Here is a 19,132-nt window from a genome sequence, read left to right as displayed (position 1 = left end):
TATTGATATGTTAGGCCAGGCTGTAACAGTCCACATATAATAAACTGTATACTAAACTGGAGGTGCTTAAAATCTTTGAAATGCTACCAAACTATTTGCATATTGTTAAGGCCGGACTATAGGCCACATGGGTCAGGGGCAAAAATGTTTCAGGGCCTAAACTGAAATGGGGCGGAGATGTGACCAGTGCTATGTGGATGTAGCCAGATCCAAGTGGGTGTGTATAACGCCTACACTGTCAGCCCCAATTTCTCTCTAAATACAGAAAAGTAGAAAAATAACATAGTTTGATGAGAAAACTAAAACTACAATTTTAATACTTATGATTTATGGCCAACCGTACAGTTGATGGTGAGCCTATTTTTATGTGGAGTACTGTTGCTCCTTCCACCCCATTGTTATTCTCGCCCTGTGTATTATTTTCAACTCTATGTATGAATAACTTTTTATGGCAAACCAGAAAAACCCTCTGTTACCTTTTTGAGTGCTGTAGCAATGGATTTCACATCCCAGATTGTGATTGCCCAAAATGGTGAAATGATGATTTTTTAGAGAAAGCTAAAGTACATGGTGATATGGTAAATCATGAAGGAGATTGATAAATTAGATGATATGGGGGAATATTGCTGATATCAGGTGCAAATAACATAACTATGATAATATAATAGTAGGCACACCCCCATGGCAAAGAAAGGAAGCATTTTTGGTTTATTCTACAGGTGTTTATTATCACTGAATGGTTTCTAAAACGTTTGAGTATTAGTTTAAAATTTATTTCAATGACATTTTTCCAGCAAGCCAAAATGTAGTCGGCAGTATTTGAACACGCGCTGGGAGACCCCAATGGATTTCTAGTCCATCGCCAAAACCTATCGGCCACGAATACATACATATTTTATAACGTGTCATATTTGTTTACTATTTTTACAATAAATATTTAAACAAGATCCCACCGAAATTTGAACTTGGATCGCTGGATTCAGAATCCAGAGTGCTAACCATTACACCATGGAACCTATTGACATGTTATGCCAGGCTGTAACAGTCCACATATAATAAACTGTATACTAAACTGGAGGTGCTTAAAATCTTTGAAATGCTACCAATCTATTTGCATATTGTTAAGGCCGGATTAAGGGCCACATGGGTCAGGGGCTAAAATGTTTCAGGGCCTATACTGAGAAGGGGAGGAGCTGTGACCAGTGCTATGTGGATGTAGCCAGATCCAAGTGGGTGTGTACAACGCCTACACTGTCAGCCCCAATTTCTCTCTTAATACAGAAAAGTAGAAAAATAACATAGTTTGATGAGAAAACTAAAACTACAATTTTAATACTTATGATTTATGGCCAACCGTACAGTTGATGGTCGGCCTATTTTTATGTGGAGGACTGTAGCTCCATCCACCCCATTGTTATTCTCGCCCTGTGTATTGTTTTCAACTCTATGTATAAATAACTTTTTATGGCAAACCAGAAAAACCCTCTGCTACCTTCTTGAGTGCTGTAGCAATGGATTTAACATCGCAGATTGTGATTGCCCAAAATGGTGATATGATGATTTTTTAGAGAAAGCTAAAGTACATGGTGATATGGTAAATCATGAAGGAGATTGATAAATTAGATGATATGGGGGAATATTGCTGGTATCAGGTGCAAATAACATAACTATGATAATATAATAGTAGGCACACCCCCATGGCATAGAAAGGAAGCATTTTTGGTTTATTCTACAGGTGTTTATGATCACTGAATGGTTTCTAAAACGTTTGAGTATTGGTTTAAAAATTTTTTCAATGACATTTTTCCAGCAAGCCAAAATGTAGTCGGCAGTATTTGAACAGGCGCTGGGAGACCCCAATGGATTTCTAGTCCATCGCCAAAACCAATCGGCCACGAATACATACATATTTTATAATGTGTCATATTTGTTTACTTTTTTTACAATAAATATTTAAACAAGGTCCCACCGAAATTTGAACTCGGATCGCTGGATTCAGAGTCCCGAGTGCTAACCATTACACCATGGAACCTATTGACATGTTTTGCCAGGCTGTAACAGTCCACATATAATAAACTGTATACTAAACTGGAGGTGCTTAAAATCTTTGAAATGCTACCAATCTATTTGCATATTGTTAAGGCCGGATTAAGTGCCACATGGGTCAGGGGCTAAAATGTTTCAGGGCCTATACTGAGAAGGGGAGGAGCTGTGACCAGTGCTATGTGGATGTAGCCAGATCCAAGTGGGTGTGTACAACGCCTACACTGTCAGCCCCAATTTCTCTCTAAATACAGAAAAGTAGAAAAATAACATAGTTTGATGAGAAAACTAAAACTACAATTTTAATACTTATGATTTATGGCCAACCGTACAGTTGATGGTCGGCCTATTTTTATGTGGAGGACTGTAGCTCCATCCACCCCATTGTTATTCTCGCCCTGTGTATTGTTTTCAACTCTATGTATAAATAAGTTTTTATGGCAAACCAGAAAAACCCTCTGCTACCTTCTTGAGTGCTGTAGCAATGGATTTAACATCCCAGATTGTGATTGCACAAAATGGTGATATGATGATTTTTTAGAGAAAGCTAAAGTACATAGTGATATGGTAAATCATGAAGGAGATTGATAAATTAGATGATATGGGGGAATATTGCTGGTATCAGGTGCAAATAACATAACTATGATAATATAATAGTAGGCACACCCCCATGGCATAGAAAGGAAGCATTTTTGGTTTATTCTACAGGTGTTTATGATCACTGAATGGTTTCTAAAACGTTTGAGTATTGGTTTAAAATTTTTTTCAATGACATTTTTCCAGCAAGCCAAAATGTAGTCGGCAGTATTTGAACAGGCGCTGGGAGACCCCAATGGATTTCTAGTCCATCGCCAAAACCTATCGGCCATGAATACATACATATTTTATAATGTGTCATATTTGTTTACAATAATTATTTAAACAAGGTCCCACCGAGATTTGAACTCAAAACACTAGATTTAGAGTCCAGAGTGCTAACCATTACACCATGGAACTTATTAACATATTATGCCAGGCTGTAACAGTCCACATATAATAAACTGTATACTAAACTGGAGGTGCTTAAAATCTTTGAAATGCTACCAATCTATTTGCATATTGTTAAGGCCGGATTAAGGGCCACATGGGTCAGGGGCTAAAATGTTTCAGGGCCTATACTGAAAAGGTGAGGAGATGTGACCAGTGCTATGTGGATGTAGCCAGATCCAAGTGGGTGTGTACAACGCCTACAATGTCAGCCCCAATTTCTCTCTAAATAATGAAAAGTAGAAAAATAACATAGTTTGATGAGAAAACTAAAACTACAATTTTGATATTTATGATTTATGGCCAACCGTATAATTGATGATGTGCCTATTTTAATGTGGAGGACTGTTGCTCCATCCACCCCATTGTTATTCTCACCCTGTGTATTGTTTTCAAATCTATGTATAAATAACTTTTTAAGTCAAACCAGAAAAACCTTCTGTTACCTTTTTGAGTGCTGTAGCAATGGATTTCACATCCCAGATTGTGATTTCGCAAAATGGTGATATGATGATTTTTTAGAGAAAGCTAAAGTACATGGTCATAAGGTAAATCATGAAGGAGATTGAAAAATTAGATGATATGGGGGAATATTGCTGGTATCAGGTGCAAATAACATAACTATGATAATATAATAGTAGGCACACCTCCATGGCAAAGAAAGGAAGCATTTTTGGTTTATTCTACAGGTGTGTATGATCACTGAATGGTTTCTAAAACATTTGAGTATTGGTTTAAAATTTATTTCAATGACATTTTTCCAACAAGCCAAAATGTAGTCGGCAGTATTTGAACAGGCGCTGGGAGACCCCAATGGATTTCTAGTCCATCGCCAAAACTCATCGGCCACGAATATTTTATATTTTATAACGTGTCATATTTGTTTACTATTTTTACAATAAATATTTAAACAAGGTCCCACTGAGATTTGAACTCGGATCGCTGTATTCAGAGTCCAGAGTGCTAACCATTACACCATGGAACCTATTGACGTATTATGCCAGGCTGTAACAGTCCACATATAATAAACTGCATACTAAACTGGAGATGCTTAAAATCTTTGAAATGCTACCAATCTATTTGCATATTGTTAAGGCCGGATTAAGGGCCACATGGGTCAGGGGCTAAAATGTTTCAGGGCCTATACTGAAAAGGTGAGGTGATGTGACCAGTGCTATGTGGATGTAGCCAGATCCAAGTGGGTGTGTACAACGCCTACACTGTCAGCCCCAATTTCTCTCTAAATACAGAAAAGTAGAAAAATAACATAGTTTGATGAGAAAACTAAAACTACAATTTTGATATTTATGATTTATGGCCAATCATATAGTTGATGATGGGCCTATTTTAATGTGGAGGACTGTTGCTCCATCCACCCCATTGTTATTCTCGCCCTGTGTATTGTTTTCAACTCTATGTATAAATAACTTTTTATGGCAAACCAGAAAAACCCTCTGTTACCTTTTTGAGTGCTGTAGCAATGGATTTCACATCCCAGATTGTGATTGCCCAAAATGGTGATATTATGATTTTTTAGAGAAAGCTAAAGTACATGGTGATAAGGTAAATCATGAAGGAGATTGATAAATTAGATGATATGGGGGAATATTGCTGGTATCAGGTGCAAATAACATAACTATGATAATATAATAGTAGGCACACCCCCATGGCATAGAAAGGAAGCATTTTTGGTTTATTCTACAGGTGTTTATGATCACTGAATGGTTTCTAAAATGTTTGAGTATTGGTTTAAAATTTATTTCAAAGACATTTTTCCAGCAAGCCAAAATGTAGTAGGCAGTATTTGAAAACGCGGTGGGAGACCCCAATGGATTTCTAGTCCATCGCCAAAACCAATCGGCCACGAATACATACATATTTTATAATGTGTCATATTTGTTTACTTTTTTTACAATAAATATTTAAACAAGGTCCCACCGAGATTTGAACTCGGATCGCTGGATTCAGAGTCCAGAGTGCTAACCATTACACCATGGAACCTATTGACGTATTATGCCAGGCTGTAACAGTCCACATATAATAAACTGTATACTAAACTGGAGATGCTTAAAATCTTTGAAATGCTACCAATCTATTTGCATATTGTTAAGGCCGGATTAAGGGCCACATGGGTCAGGGGCTAAAATGTTTCAGGGCCTATACTGAGAAGGGGAGGAGCTGTGACCAGTGCTATGTGGATGTAGCCAGATCCAAGTGGGTGTGTACAACGCCTACACTGTCAGCCCCAATTTCTCTCTAAATACAGAAAAGTAGAAAAATAACATAGTTTGATGAGAAAACTAAAACTACAATTTTAATACTTATGATTTATGGCCAACCGTACAGTTGATGGTCTGCCTATTTTTATGTGGAGAACAGTAGCTCCATCCACCCCATTGTTATTCTCGCCCTGTGTATTGTTTTCAACTCTATGTATAAATAACTTTTTATGGCAAACCAGAAAAACCCTCTGCTTCCTTCTTGAGTGCTGTAGCAATGGATTTCACATCCCAGATTGCGATTTCGCAAAATGGTGATATGATGATTTTTTAGAGAAAGCTAAAGTACATGGTCATATGGTAAATCATGAAGGAGATTGAAAAATTAGATGATATGGGGGAATATTGCTGGTATCAGGTGCAAATAGCATAACTATGATAATATAATAGTAGGCACACCCCCATGGCAAAGAAAGGAAGCATTTTTGGTTTATTCTACAGGTGTGTATGATCACTGAATGGTTTCTAAAACATTTGAGTATTGGTTTAAAATTTATTTCAATGACATTTTTCCAGCAAGCCAAAATGTAGTCGGCAGTATTTGAACAGGCGCTGGGAGACCCCAATGGATTTCTAGTCCATCGCCAAAACTCATCGGCCACGAATATTTTATATTTTATAACGTGTCATATTTGTTTACTATTTTTACAATAAATATTTAAACAAGGTCCCACCAAGATTTGAATTCAGAGTCCAGAGTGCTAACCATTACACCATGGAACCTATTGACGTATTATGCCAGGCTGTAACAGTCCACATATAATAAACTGCATACTAAACTGGAGATGCTTAAAATCTTTGAAATGCTACCAATCTATTTGCATATTGTTAAGGCCGGATTAAGGGCCACATGGGTCAGGGGCTAAAATGTTTCAGGGCCTATACTGAAAAGGTGAGGTGATGTGACCAGTGCTATGTGGATGTAGCCAGATCCAAGTGGGTGTGTACAACGCCTACACTGTCAGCCCCAATTTCTCTCTAAATACAGAAAAGTAGAAAAATAACATAGTTTGATGAGAAAACTAAAACTACAATTTTAATACTTATGATTTATGGCCAACCGTACAGTTGATGGTCTGCCTATTTTTATGTGGAGAACAGTAGCTCCATCCACCCCATTGTTATTCTCGCCCTGTGTATTGTTTTCAACTCTATGTATAAATAACTTTTTATGGCAAACCAGAAAAACCCTCTGCTACCTTCTTGAGTGCTGTAGCAATGGATTTAACATCCCAGATTGTGATTGCACAAAATGGTGATATGATGATTTTTTAGAGAAAGCTAAAGTACATGGTGATATGGTAAATCATGAAGGAGATTGATAAATTAGATGATATGGGGGAATATTGCTGGTATCAGGTGCAAATAACATAACTATGATAATATAATAGTAGGCACACCCCCATGGCATAGAAAGGAAGCATTTTTGGTTTATTCTATAGGTGTTTATGATCACTGAATGGTTTCTAAAATGTTTGAGTATTGGTTTAAAATTTATTTCAATGACATTTTTCCAGCAAGCCAAAATGTAGTCGGCAGTATTTGAACACGCGGTGGGAGACCCCAATGGATTTCTAGTCCATCGCCAAAACTCATCGGCCACGAATATTTTATATTTTATAACGTGTCATATTTGTTAACTATTTTTACAATAAATATTTAAACAAGGTCCCACCGAGATTTGAACTCAAAACACTTGATTTAGAGTCCAGAGTGCTAACCATTACACCATGGAACTTATTAACATATTAAGCCCGGCTGTAACAGTCCACATATAATAAACTGTATACTAAACTGGAGGTGCTTAAAATCTTTGAAATGCTACCAATCTATTTGCATATTGTTAAGGCCGGATTAAGGGCCACATGGGTCAGGGGCTAAAATGTTTCAGGGCCTATACTGAAAAGGTGAGGAGATGTGACCAGTGCTATGTGGATGTAGCCAGATCCAAGTGGGTGTGTACAACGCCTACAATGTCAGCCCCAATTTCTCTCTAAATAAAGAAAAGTAGAAAAATAACATAGTTTGATGAGAAAACTAAAACTACAATTTTGATTTTTACGATTTATGGCCAACCGTATAATTGATGATGTGCCTATTTTAATGTGGAGGACTGTTGCTCCATCCACCCCATTGTTATTCTCACCCTGTGTATTGTTTTCAACTCTATGTATAAATAACTTTTTAAGTCAAACCAGAAAAACCCTCTGTTACCTTTTTGAGTGCTGTAGCAATGGATTTCACATCCCAGATTGTGATTTCGCAAAATGGTGATATGATGATTTTTTAGAGAAAGCTAAAGTACATGGTCATATGGTAAATCATGAAGGAGATTGAAAAATTAGATGATATGGGGGAATATTGCTGGTATCAGGTGCAAATAACATAACTATGATAATATAATAGTAGGCACACCCCCATGGCAAAGAAAGGAAGCATTTTTGGTTTATTCTACAGGTGTGTATGATCACTGAATGGTTTCTAAAACATTTGAGTATTGGTTTAAAATTTATTTCAATGACATTTTTCCAGCAAGCCAAAATGTAGTCGGCAGTATTTGAACAGGCGCTGGGAGACCCCAATGGATTTCTAGTCCATCGCCAAAACTCATCGGCCACGAATATTTTATATTTTATAACGTGTCATATTTGTTTACTATTTTTACAATAAATATTTAAACAAGGTCCCACCGAGATTTGAACTCGGATCGCTGGATTCAGAGTCCAGAGTGCTAACCATTACACCATGGAACCTATTGACGTATTATGCCAGGCTGTAACAGTCCACATATAATAAACTGCATACTAAACTGGAGATGCTTAAAATCTTTGAAATGCTACCAATCTATTTGCATATTGTTAAGGCCGGATTAAGGGCCACATGGGTCAGGGGCTAAAATGTTTCAGGGCCTATACTGAAAAGGTGAGGTGATGTGACCAGTGCTATGTGGATGTAGCCAGATCCAAGTGGGTGTGTACAACGCCTACACTGTCAGCCCCAATTTCTCTCTAAATACAGAAAAGTAGAAAAATAACATAGTTTGATGAGAAAACTAAAACTACAATTTTGATATTTATGATTTATGGCCAATCATATAGTTGATGATGGGCCTATTTTAATGTGGAGGACTGTTGCTCCATCCACCCCATTGTTATTCTCGCCCTGTGTATTGTTTTCAACTCTATGTATAAATAACTTTTTATGGCAAACCAGAAAAACCCTCTGTTACCTTTTTGAGTGCTGTAGCAATGGATTTCACATCCCAGATTGTGATTGCCCAAAATGGTGATATGATGATTTTTTAGAGAAAGCTAAAGTACATGGTGATAAGGTAAATCATGAAGGAGATTGATAAATTAGATGATATGGGGGAATATTGCTGGTATCAGGTGCAAATAACATAACTATGATAATATAATAGTAGGCACACCCCCATGGCATAGAAAGGAAGCATTTTTGGTTTATTCTACAGGTGTTTATGATCACTGAATGGTTTCTAAAATGTTTGAGTATTGGTTTAAATTTATTTCAATGACATTTTTCCAGCAAGCCAAAATGTAGTCGGCAGTATTTGAACACGCGGTAGGAGACCCCAATGGATTTCTAGTACATCGCCAAAACTCATCGGCCACGAATATTTTATATTTTATAACGTGTCATATTTGTTTACTATTTTTACAATAAATATTTAAACAAGGTCCCACCGAGATTTGAACTCAAAACACTTGATTTAGAGTCCAGAGTGCTAACCATTACACCATGGAACTTATTAACATATTATGCCAGGCTGTAACAGTCCACATATAATAAACTGTATACTAAACTGGAGGTGCTTAAAATCTTTGAAATGCTACCAATCTATTTGCATATTGTTAAGGCCGGATTAAGGGCCACATGGGTCAGTGGCTAAAATGTTTCAGGGCCTTTACTGAAAAGGTGAGGAGATGTGACCAGTGCTATGTGGATGTAGCCAGATCCAAGTGGGTGTGTACAACGCCTACAATGTCAGCCCCAATTTCTCTCTAAATAAAGAAAAGTAGAAAAATAACATAGTTTGATGAGAAAACTAAAACTACAATTTTGATATTTATGATTTATGGCCAACCGTATAATTGATGATGTGCCTATTTTAATGTGGAGGACTGTTGCTCCATCCACCCCATTGTTATTCTCACCTTGTGTATTGTTTTCAACTCTATGTATAAATAACTTTTTAAGTCAAACCAGAAAAACCCTCTGTTACCTTTTTGAGTGCTGTAGCAATGGATTTCACATCCCAGATTGTGATTTCGCAAAATGGTGATATGATGATTTTTTAGAGAAAGCTAAAGTACATGATCATATGGTAAATCATGAAGGAGATTGAAAAATTAGATGATATGGGGGAATATTGCTGGTATCAGGTGCAAATAACATAACTATGATAATATAATAGTAGGCACACCCCCATGGCAAAGAAAGGAAGCATTTTTGGTTTATTCTACAGGTGTGTATGATCACTGAATGGTTTCTAAAACATTTGAGTATTGGTTTAAAATTTATTTCAATTACATTTTTCCAGCAAAACAAAATGTAGTCGGCAGTATTTGAACAGGCGCTGGGAGACCCCAATGGATTTCTAGTCCATCGCCAAAACTCATCGGCCACGAATATTTTATATTTTATAACGTGTCATATTTGTTTACTATTTTTACAATAAATATTTAAACAAGGTCCCACCGAGATTTGAACTCAAAACAATTGATTTAGAGTCCAGAGTGCTAACCATTACACCATGGGACTTATTAACATATTATGCCAGGCTGTAACAGTCCACATATAATAAACTGTATACTAAACTGGAGGTGCTTAAAATCTTTGAAATGCTACCAATCTATTTGCATATTGTTAAGGCCGGATTAAGGGCCACATGGGTCAGGGGCTAAAATGTTTCAGGGCCTATACTGAAAAGGTGAGGAGATGTGACCAGTGCTATGTGGATGTAGCCAGATCCAAGTGGGTGTGTACAACGCCTACAATGTCAGCCCCAATTTCTCTCTAAATAAAGAAAAGTAGAAAAATAACATAGTTTGATGAGAAAACTAAAACTACAATTTTGATATTTATGATTTATGGCCAACCGTATAATTGATGATGTGCCTATTTTAATGTGGAGGACTGTTGCTCCATCCACCCCATTGTTATTCTCGCCCTGTGTATTGTTTTCAACTCTATGTATAAATAACTTTTTAAGTCAAACCAGAAAAACCCTCTGTTACCTTTTTGAGTGCTGTAGCAATGGATTTCACATCCCAGATTGTGATTTCGCAAAATGGTGATATGATGATTTTTTAGAGAAAGCTAAAGTACATGGTCATAAGGTAAATCATGAAGGAGATTGAAAAATTAGATGATATGGGGGAATATTGCTGGTATCAGGTGCAAATAACATAACTATGATAATATAATAGTAGGCACACCCCCATGGCAAAGAAAGGAAGCATTTTTGGTTTATTCTACAGGTGTGTATGATCACTGAATGGTTTCTAAAACATTTGAGTATTGGTTTAAAATTTATTTCAATGACATTTTTCCAGCAAGCCAAAATGTAGTCGGCAGTATTTGAACAGGCGCTGGGAGACCCCAATGGATTTCTAGTCCATCGCCAAAACTCATCGGCCACGAATATTTTATATTTTATAACGTGTCATATTTGTTTACTATTTTTACAATAAATATTTAAACAAGGTCCCACCGAGATTTGAACTCGGATCGCTGGATTCAGAGTCCAGAGTGCTAACCATTACACCATGGAACCTATTGACGTATTATGCCAGGCTGTAACAGTCCACATATAATAAACTGCATACTAAACTGGAGATGCTTAAAATCTTTGAAATGCTACCAATCTATTTGCATATTGTTAAGGCCGGATTAAGGGCCACATGGGTCAGGGGCTAAAATGTTTCAGGGCCTATACTGAAAAGGTGAGGTGATGTGACCAGTGCTATGTGGATGTAGCCAGATCCAAGTGGGTGTGTACAACGCCTACACTGTCAGCCCCAATTTCTCTCTAAATACAGAAAAGTAGAAAAATAACTTAGTTTGATGAGAAAACTAAAACTACAATTTTGATATTTATGATTTATGGCCAATCATATAGTTGATGATGGGCCTATTTTAATGTGGAGGACTGTTGCTCCATCCACCCCATTGTTATTCTCGCCCTGTGTATTGTTTTCAACTCTATGTATAAATAACTTTTTATGGCAAACCAGAAAAACCCTCTGTTACCTTTTTGAGTGCTGTAGCAATGGATTTCACATCCCAGATTGTGATTGCCCAAAATGGTGATATGATGATTTTTTAGAGAAAGCTAAAGTACATGGTGATAAGGTAAATCATGAAGGAGATTGATAAATTAGATGATATGGGGGAATATTGCTGGTATCAGGTGCAAATAACATAACTATGATAATATAATAGTAGGCACACCCCCATGGCATAGAAAGGAAGCATTTTTGGTTTATTCTACAGGTGTTTATGATCACTGAATGGTTTCTAAAATGTTTGAGTATTGGTTTAAATTTATTTCAATGACATTTTTCCAGCAAGCCAAAATGTAGTCGGCAGTATTTGAACACGCGGTAGGAGACCCCAATGGATTTCTAGTACATCGCCAAAACTCATCGGCCACGAATATTTTATATTTTATAACGTGTCATATTTGTTTACTATTTTTACAATAAATATTTAAACAAGGTCCCACCGAGATTTGAACTCAAAACACTTGATTTAGAGTCCAGAGTGCTAACCATTACACCATGGAACTTATTAACATATTATGCCAGGCTGTAACAGTCCACATATAATAAACTGTATACTAAACTGGAGGTGCTTAAAATCTTTGAAATGCTACCAATCTATTTGCATATTGTTAAGGCCGGATTAAGGGCCACATGGGTCAGGGGCTAAAATGTTTCAGGGCCTTTACTGAAAAGGTGAGGAGATGTGACCAGTGCTATGTGGATGTAGCCAGATCCAAGTGGGTGTGTACAACGCCTACAATGTCAGCCCCAATTTCTCTCTAAATAAAGAAAAGTAGAAAAATAACATAGTTTGATGAGAAAACTAAAACTACAATTTTGATATTTATGATTTATGGCCAATCATATAGTTGATGATGGGCCTATTTTAATGTGGAGGACTGTTGCTCCATCCACCCCATTGTTATTCTCGCCCTGTGTATTGTTTTCAACTCTATGTATAAATAACTTTTTATGGCAAACCAGAAAAACCCTCTGTTACCTTTTTGAGTGCTGTAGCAATGGATTTCACATCCCAGATTGTGATTGCCCAAAATGGTGATATGATGATTTTTTAGAGAAAGCTAAAGTACATGGTGATAAGGTAAATCATGAAGGAGATTGATAAATTAGATGATATGGGGGAATATTGCTGGTATCAGGTGCAAATAACATAACTATGATAATATAATAGTAGGCACACCCCCATGGCATAGAAAGGAAGCATTTTTGGTTTATTCTACAGGTGTTTATGATCACTGAATGGTTTCTAAAATGTTTGAGTATTGGTTTAAATTTATTTCAATGACATTTTTCCAGCAAGCCAAAATGTAGTCGGCAGTATTTGAACACGCGGTAGGAGACCCCAATGGATTTCTAGTACATCGCCAAAACTCATCGGCCACGAATATTTTATATTTTATAACGTGTCATATTTGTTTACTTTTTTTACAATAAATATTTAAACAAGGTCCCACCGAGATTTGAACTCGGATCGCTGGATTCAGAGTCCAGAATGCTAACCATTACACCATGGAACCTATTGACGTATTATGCCAGGCTGTAACAGTCCACATATAATAAACTGTATACTAAACTGGAGATGCTTAAAATCTTTGAAATGCTACCAATCTATTTGCATATTGTTAAGGCCGGATTAAGGGCCACATGGGTCAGGGGCTAAAATGTTTCAGGGCCTATACTGAGAAGGGGAGGAGCTGTGACCAGTGCTATGTGGATGTAGCCAGATCCAAGTGGGTGTGTACAACGCCTACACTGTCAGCCCCAATTTCTCTCTAAATACAGAAAAGTAGAAAAATAACATAGTTTGATGAGAAAACTAAAACTACAATTTTAATACTTATGATTTATGGCCAACCGTACAGTTGATGGTCTGCCTATTTTTATGTGGAGAACAGTAGCTCCATCCACCCCATTGTTATTCTCGCCCTGTGTATTGTTTTCAACTCTATGTATAAATAACTTTTTATGGCAAACCAGAAAAACCCTCTGCTACCTTCTTGAGTGCTGTAGCAATGGATTTAACATCCCAGATTGTGATTGCACAAAATGGTGATATGATGATTTTTTAGAGAAAGCTAAAGTACATGGTGATATGGTAAATCATGAAGGAGATTGATAAATTAGATGATATGGGGGAATATTGCTGGTATCAGGTGCAAATAACATAACTATGATAATATAATAGTAGGCACACCCCCATGGCATAGAAAGGAAGCATTTTTGGTTTATTCTACAGGTGTTTATGATCACTGAATGGTTTCTAAAATGTTTGAGTATTGGTTTAAAATTTATTTCAATGACATTTTTCCAGCAAGCCAAAATGTAGTCGGCAGTATTTGAACACGCGGTGGGAGACCCCAATGGATTTCTAGTCCATCGCCAAAACTCATCGGCCACGAATATTTTATATTTTATAACGTGTCATATTTGTTAACTATTTTTACAATAAATATTTAAACAAGGTCCCACCGAGATTTGAACTCAAAACACTTGATTTAGAGTCCAGAGTGCTAACCATTACACCATGGAACTTATTAACATATTAAGCCCGGCTGTAACAGTCCACATATAATAAACTGTATACTAAACTGGAGGTGCTTAAAATCTTTGAAATGCTACCAATCTATTTGCATATTGTCAAGGCCGGATTAAGGGCCACATGGGTCAGGGGCTAAAATGTTTCAGGGCCTATACTGAAAAGGTGAGGAGATGTGACCAGTGCTATGTGGATGTAGCCAGATCCAAGTGGGGGTGTACAACGCCTACAATGTCAGCCCCAATTTCTCTCTAAATAAAGAAAAGTAGAAAAATAACATAGTTTGATGAGAAAACTAAAACTACAATTTTGATTTTTACGATTTATGGCCAACCGTATAATTGATGATGTGCCTATTTTAATGTGGAGGACTGTTGCTCCATCCACCCCATTGTTATTCTCACCCTGTGTATTGTTTTCAACTCTATGTATAAATAACTTTTTAAGTCAAACCAGAAAAACCCTCTGTTACCTTTTTGAGTGCTGTAGCAATGGATTTCACATCCCAGATTGTGATTTCGCAAAATGGTGATATGATGATTTTTTAGAGAAAGCTAAAGTACATGGTCATATGGTAAATCATGAAGGAGATTGAAAAATTAGATGACATGGGGGAATATTGCTGGTATCAGGTGCAAATAGCATAACTATGATAATATAATAGTAGGCACACCCCCATGGCAAAGAAAGGAAGCATTTTTGGTTTATTCTACAGGTGTGTATGATCACTGAATGGTTTCTAAAACATTTGAGTATTGGTTTAAAATTTATTTCAATGACATTTTTCCAGCAAGCCAAAATGTAGTCGGCAGTATTTGAACAGGCGCTGGGAGACCCCAATGGATTTCTAGTCCATCGCCAAAACTCATCGGCCACGAATATTTTATATTTTATAACGTGTCATATTTGTTTACTATTTTTACAATAAATATTTAAACAAGGTCCCACCAAGATTTGAACTCGGATCGCTGGATTCAGAGTCCAGAGTGCTAACCATTACACCATGGAACCTATTGACGTATTATTCCAGGCTGTAACAGTCCACATATAATAAACTGCATACTAAACTGGAGATGCTTAAAATCTTTGAAATGCTACCAATCTATTTGCATATTGTTAAGGCCGGATTAAGGGCCACATGGGTCAGGGGCTAAAATGTTTCAGGGCCTATACTGAAAAGGTGAGGTGATGTGACCAGTGCTATGTGGATGTAGCCAGATCCAAGTGGGTGTGTACAACGCCTACACTGTCAGCCCCAATTTCTCTCTAAATACAGAAAAGTAGAAAAATAACATAGTTTGATGAGAAAACTAAAACTACAATTTTAATACTTATGATTTATGGCCAACCGTACAGTTGATGGTCTGCCTATTTTTATGTGGAGAACAGTAGCTCCATCCACCCCATTGTTATTCTCGCCCTGTGTATTGTTTTCAACTCTATGTATAAATAACTTTTTATGGCAAACCAGAAAAACCCTCTGCTACCTTCTTGAGTGCTGTAGCAATGGATTTAACATCCCAGATTGTGATTGCACAAAATGGTGATATGATGATTTTTTAGAGAAAGCTAAAGTACATGGTGATATGGTAAATCATGAAGGAGATTGATAAATTAGATGATATGGGGGAATATTGCTGGTATCAGGTGCAAATAACATAACTATGATAATATAATAGTAGGCACACCCCCATGGCATAGAAAGGAAGCATTTTTGGTTTATTCTACAGGTGTTTATGATCACTGAATGGTTTCTAAAATGTTTGAGTATTGGTTTAAAATTTATTTCAATGACATTTTTCCAGCAAGCCAAAATGTAGTCGGCAGTATTTGAACACGCGGTGGGAGACCCCAATGGATTTCTAGTCCATCGCCAAAACTCATCGGCCACGAATATTTTATATTTTATAACGTGTCATATTTGTTAACTATTTTTACAATAAATATTTAAACAAGGTCCCACCGAGATTTGAACTCAAAACACTTGATTTAGAGTCCAGAGTGCTAACCATTACACCATGGAACTTATTAACATATTAAGCCTGGCTGTAACAGTCCACATATAATAAACTGTATACTAAACTGGAGGTGCTTAAAATCTTTGAAATGCTACCAATCTATTTGCATATTGTTAAGGCCGGATTAAGGGCCACATGGGTCAGGGGCTAAAATGTTTCAGGGCCTATACTGAAAAGGTGAGGAGATGTGACCAGTGCTATGTGGATGTAGCCAGATCCATGTGGGTGTGTACAACGCCTACAATGTCAGCCCCAATTTCTCTCTAAATAAAGAAAAGTAGAAAAATAACATAGTTTGATGAGAAAACTAAAACTACAATTTTGATTTTTACGATTTATGGCCAACCGTATAATTGATGATGTGCCTATTTTAATGTGGAGGACTGTTGCTCCATCCACCCCATTGTTATTCTCACCCTGTGTATTGTTTTCAACTCTATGTATAAATAACTTTTTAAGTCAAACCAGAAAAACCCTCTGTTACCTTTTTGAGTGCTGTAGCAATGGATTTCACATCCCAGATTGTGATTTCGCAAAATGGTGATATGATGATTTTTTAGAGAAAGCTAAAGTACATGGTCATATGGTAAATCATGAAGGAGATTGAAAAATTAGATGATATGGGGGAATATTGCTGGTATCAGGTGCAAATAACATAACTATGATAATATAATAGTAGGCACACCCCCATGGCAAAGAAAGGAAGCATTTTTGGTTAATTCTACAGGTGTGTATGATCACTGAATGGTTTCTAAAACATTTGAGTATTGGTTTAAAATTTATTTCAATGACATTTTTCCAGCAAGCCAAAATGTAGTCGGCAGTATTTGAACAGGCGCTGGGAGACCCCAATGGATTTCTAGTCCATCGCCAAAACTAATCGGCCACGAATATTTTATATTTTATAACGTGTCATATTTGTTTACTATTTTTACAATAAATATTTAAACAAGGTCCCACCGAGATTTGAACTCAGATCGCTAGATTCAGAGTCCAGAGTGCTAACCATTACACCATGGAACCTATTGACGTATTATGCCAGGCTGTAACAGTCCACATATAATAAACTGCATACTAAACTGGAGATGCTTAAAATCTTTGAAATGCTACCAATCTATTTGCATATTGTTAAGGCCGGATTAAGGGCCACATGGGTCAGGGGCTAAAATGTTTCAGGGCCTTTACTGAAAAGGTGAGGAGATGTGACCAGTGCTATGTGGATGTAGCCAGATCCAAGTGGGTGTGTACAACGCCTACAATGTCAGCCCCAATTTCTCTCTAAATAAAGAAAAGTAGAAAAATAACATAGTTTGATGAGAAAACTAAAACTACAATTTTGATATTTATGATTTATGGCCAACCGTATAATTGATGATGTGCCTATTTTAATGTGGAGGACTGTTGCTCCATCCACCCCATTGTTATTCTCACCTTGTGTATTGTTTTCAACTCTATGTATAAATAACTTTTTAAGTCAAACCAGAAAAACCCTCTGTTACCTTTTTGAGTGCTGTAGCAATGGATTTCACATCCCAGATTGTGATTTCGCAAAATGGTGATATGATGATTTTTTAGAGAAAGCTAAAGTTCATGATCATATGGTAAATCATGAAGGAGATTGAAAAATTAGATGATATGGGGGAATATTGCTGGTATCAGGTGCAAATAACATAACTATGATAATATAATAGTAGGCACACCCCCATGGCAAAGAAAGGAAGCATTTTTGGTTTATTCTACAGGTGTGTATGATCACTGAATGGTTTCTAAAACATTTGAGTATTGGTTTAAAATTTATTTCAATTACATTTTTCCAGCAAAACAAAATGTAGTCGGCAGTATTTGAACAGGCGCTGGGAGACCCCAATGGATTTCTAGTCCATCGCCAAAACTCATCGGCCACGAATATTTTATATTTTATAACGTGTCATATTTGTTTACTATTTTTACAATAAATATTTAAACAAGGTCCCACCGAGATTTGAACTCAAAACACTTGATTTAGAGTCCAGAGTGCTAACCATTACACCATGGGACTTATTAACATATTATGCCAGGCTGTAACAGTCCACATATAATAAACTGTATACTAAACTGGAGGTGCTTAAAATCTTTGAAATGCTACCAATCTATTTGCATATTGTTAAGGCCGGATTAAGGGCCACATGGGTCAGGGGCTAAAATGTTTCAGGGCCTATACTGAAAAGGTGAGGAGATGTGACCAGTGCTATGTGGATGTAGCCAGATCCAAGTGGGTGTGTACAACGCCTACAATGTCAGCCCCAATTTCTCTCTAAATAAAGAAAAGTAGAAAAATAACATAGTTTGATGAGAAAACTAAAACTACAATTTTGATATTTATGATTTATGGCCAACCGTATAATTGATGATGTGCCTATTTTAATGTGGAGGACTGTTGCTCCATCCACCCCATTGTTATTCTCGCCCTGTGTATTGTTTTCAACTCTATGTATAAATAACTTTTTAAGTCAAACCAGAAAAACCCTCTGTTACCTTTTTGAGTGCTGTAGCAATGGATTTCACATCCCAGATTGTGATTTCGCAAAATGGTGATATGATGATTTTTTAGAGAAAGCTAAAGTACATGGTCATAAGGTAAATCATGAAGGAGATTGAAAAATTAGATGATATGGGGGAATATTGCTGGTATCAGGTGCAAATAACATAACTATGATAATATAATAGTAGGCACACCCCCATGGCAAAGAAAGGAAGCATTTTTGGTTTATTCTACAGGTGTGTATGATCACTGAATGGTTTCTAAAACATTTGAGTATTGGTTTAAAATTTATTTCAATGACATTTTTCCAGCAAGCCAAAATGTAGTCGGCAGTATTTGAACAGGCGCTGGGAGACCCCAATGGATTTCTAGTCCATCGCCAAAACTCATCGGCCACGAAT

General features: G+C 36.8%; 6 non-coding genes across 6 annotated transcripts; all 6 read right to left on the bottom strand.

The window, feature by feature from the left end:
- Positions 1-4,998: 4,998 nt before the first annotated feature.
- Positions 4,999-5,070, bottom strand: TRNAQ-CUG (transfer RNA glutamine (anticodon CUG)). Its single transcript has one exon. It is a non-coding gene; the product is annotated as a tRNA-Gln (tRNA).
- Positions 5,071-8,029: 2,959 nt separating this feature from the next.
- On the bottom strand, positions 8,030-8,101 carry TRNAQ-CUG (transfer RNA glutamine (anticodon CUG)). The gene has a single exon. It is a non-coding gene; the product is annotated as a tRNA-Gln (tRNA).
- Positions 8,102-11,073: 2,972 nt separating this feature from the next.
- Positions 11,074-11,145, bottom strand: TRNAQ-CUG (transfer RNA glutamine (anticodon CUG)). The gene has a single exon. It is a non-coding gene; the product is annotated as a tRNA-Gln (tRNA).
- A 1,956-nt stretch (positions 11,146-13,101) lies between these two features.
- TRNAQ-CUG (transfer RNA glutamine (anticodon CUG)) lies at positions 13,102-13,173 on the bottom strand. Its single transcript has one exon. It is a non-coding gene; the product is annotated as a tRNA-Gln (tRNA).
- Positions 13,174-15,131: 1,958 nt separating this feature from the next.
- Positions 15,132-15,203, bottom strand: TRNAQ-CUG (transfer RNA glutamine (anticodon CUG)). Its single transcript has one exon. It is a non-coding gene; the product is annotated as a tRNA-Gln (tRNA).
- Positions 15,204-17,161: 1,958 nt separating this feature from the next.
- On the bottom strand, positions 17,162-17,233 carry TRNAQ-CUG (transfer RNA glutamine (anticodon CUG)). Its single transcript has one exon. It is a non-coding gene; the product is annotated as a tRNA-Gln (tRNA).
- Between the last annotated feature and the right edge of the window lie 1,899 nt (positions 17,234-19,132).

Source organism: Taudactylus pleione, unplaced genomic scaffold (assembly GCF_031769625.1).
Source record: "Taudactylus pleione unplaced genomic scaffold, aTauple2 ptg000085l, whole genome shotgun sequence".
Taxonomy (NCBI): domain Eukaryota; kingdom Metazoa; phylum Chordata; class Amphibia; order Anura; family Myobatrachidae; genus Taudactylus; species Taudactylus pleione.
The sequence above is the reverse complement of the archived record's forward strand: the minus strand, read 5'-3'. Positions and strand labels throughout refer to the sequence as shown.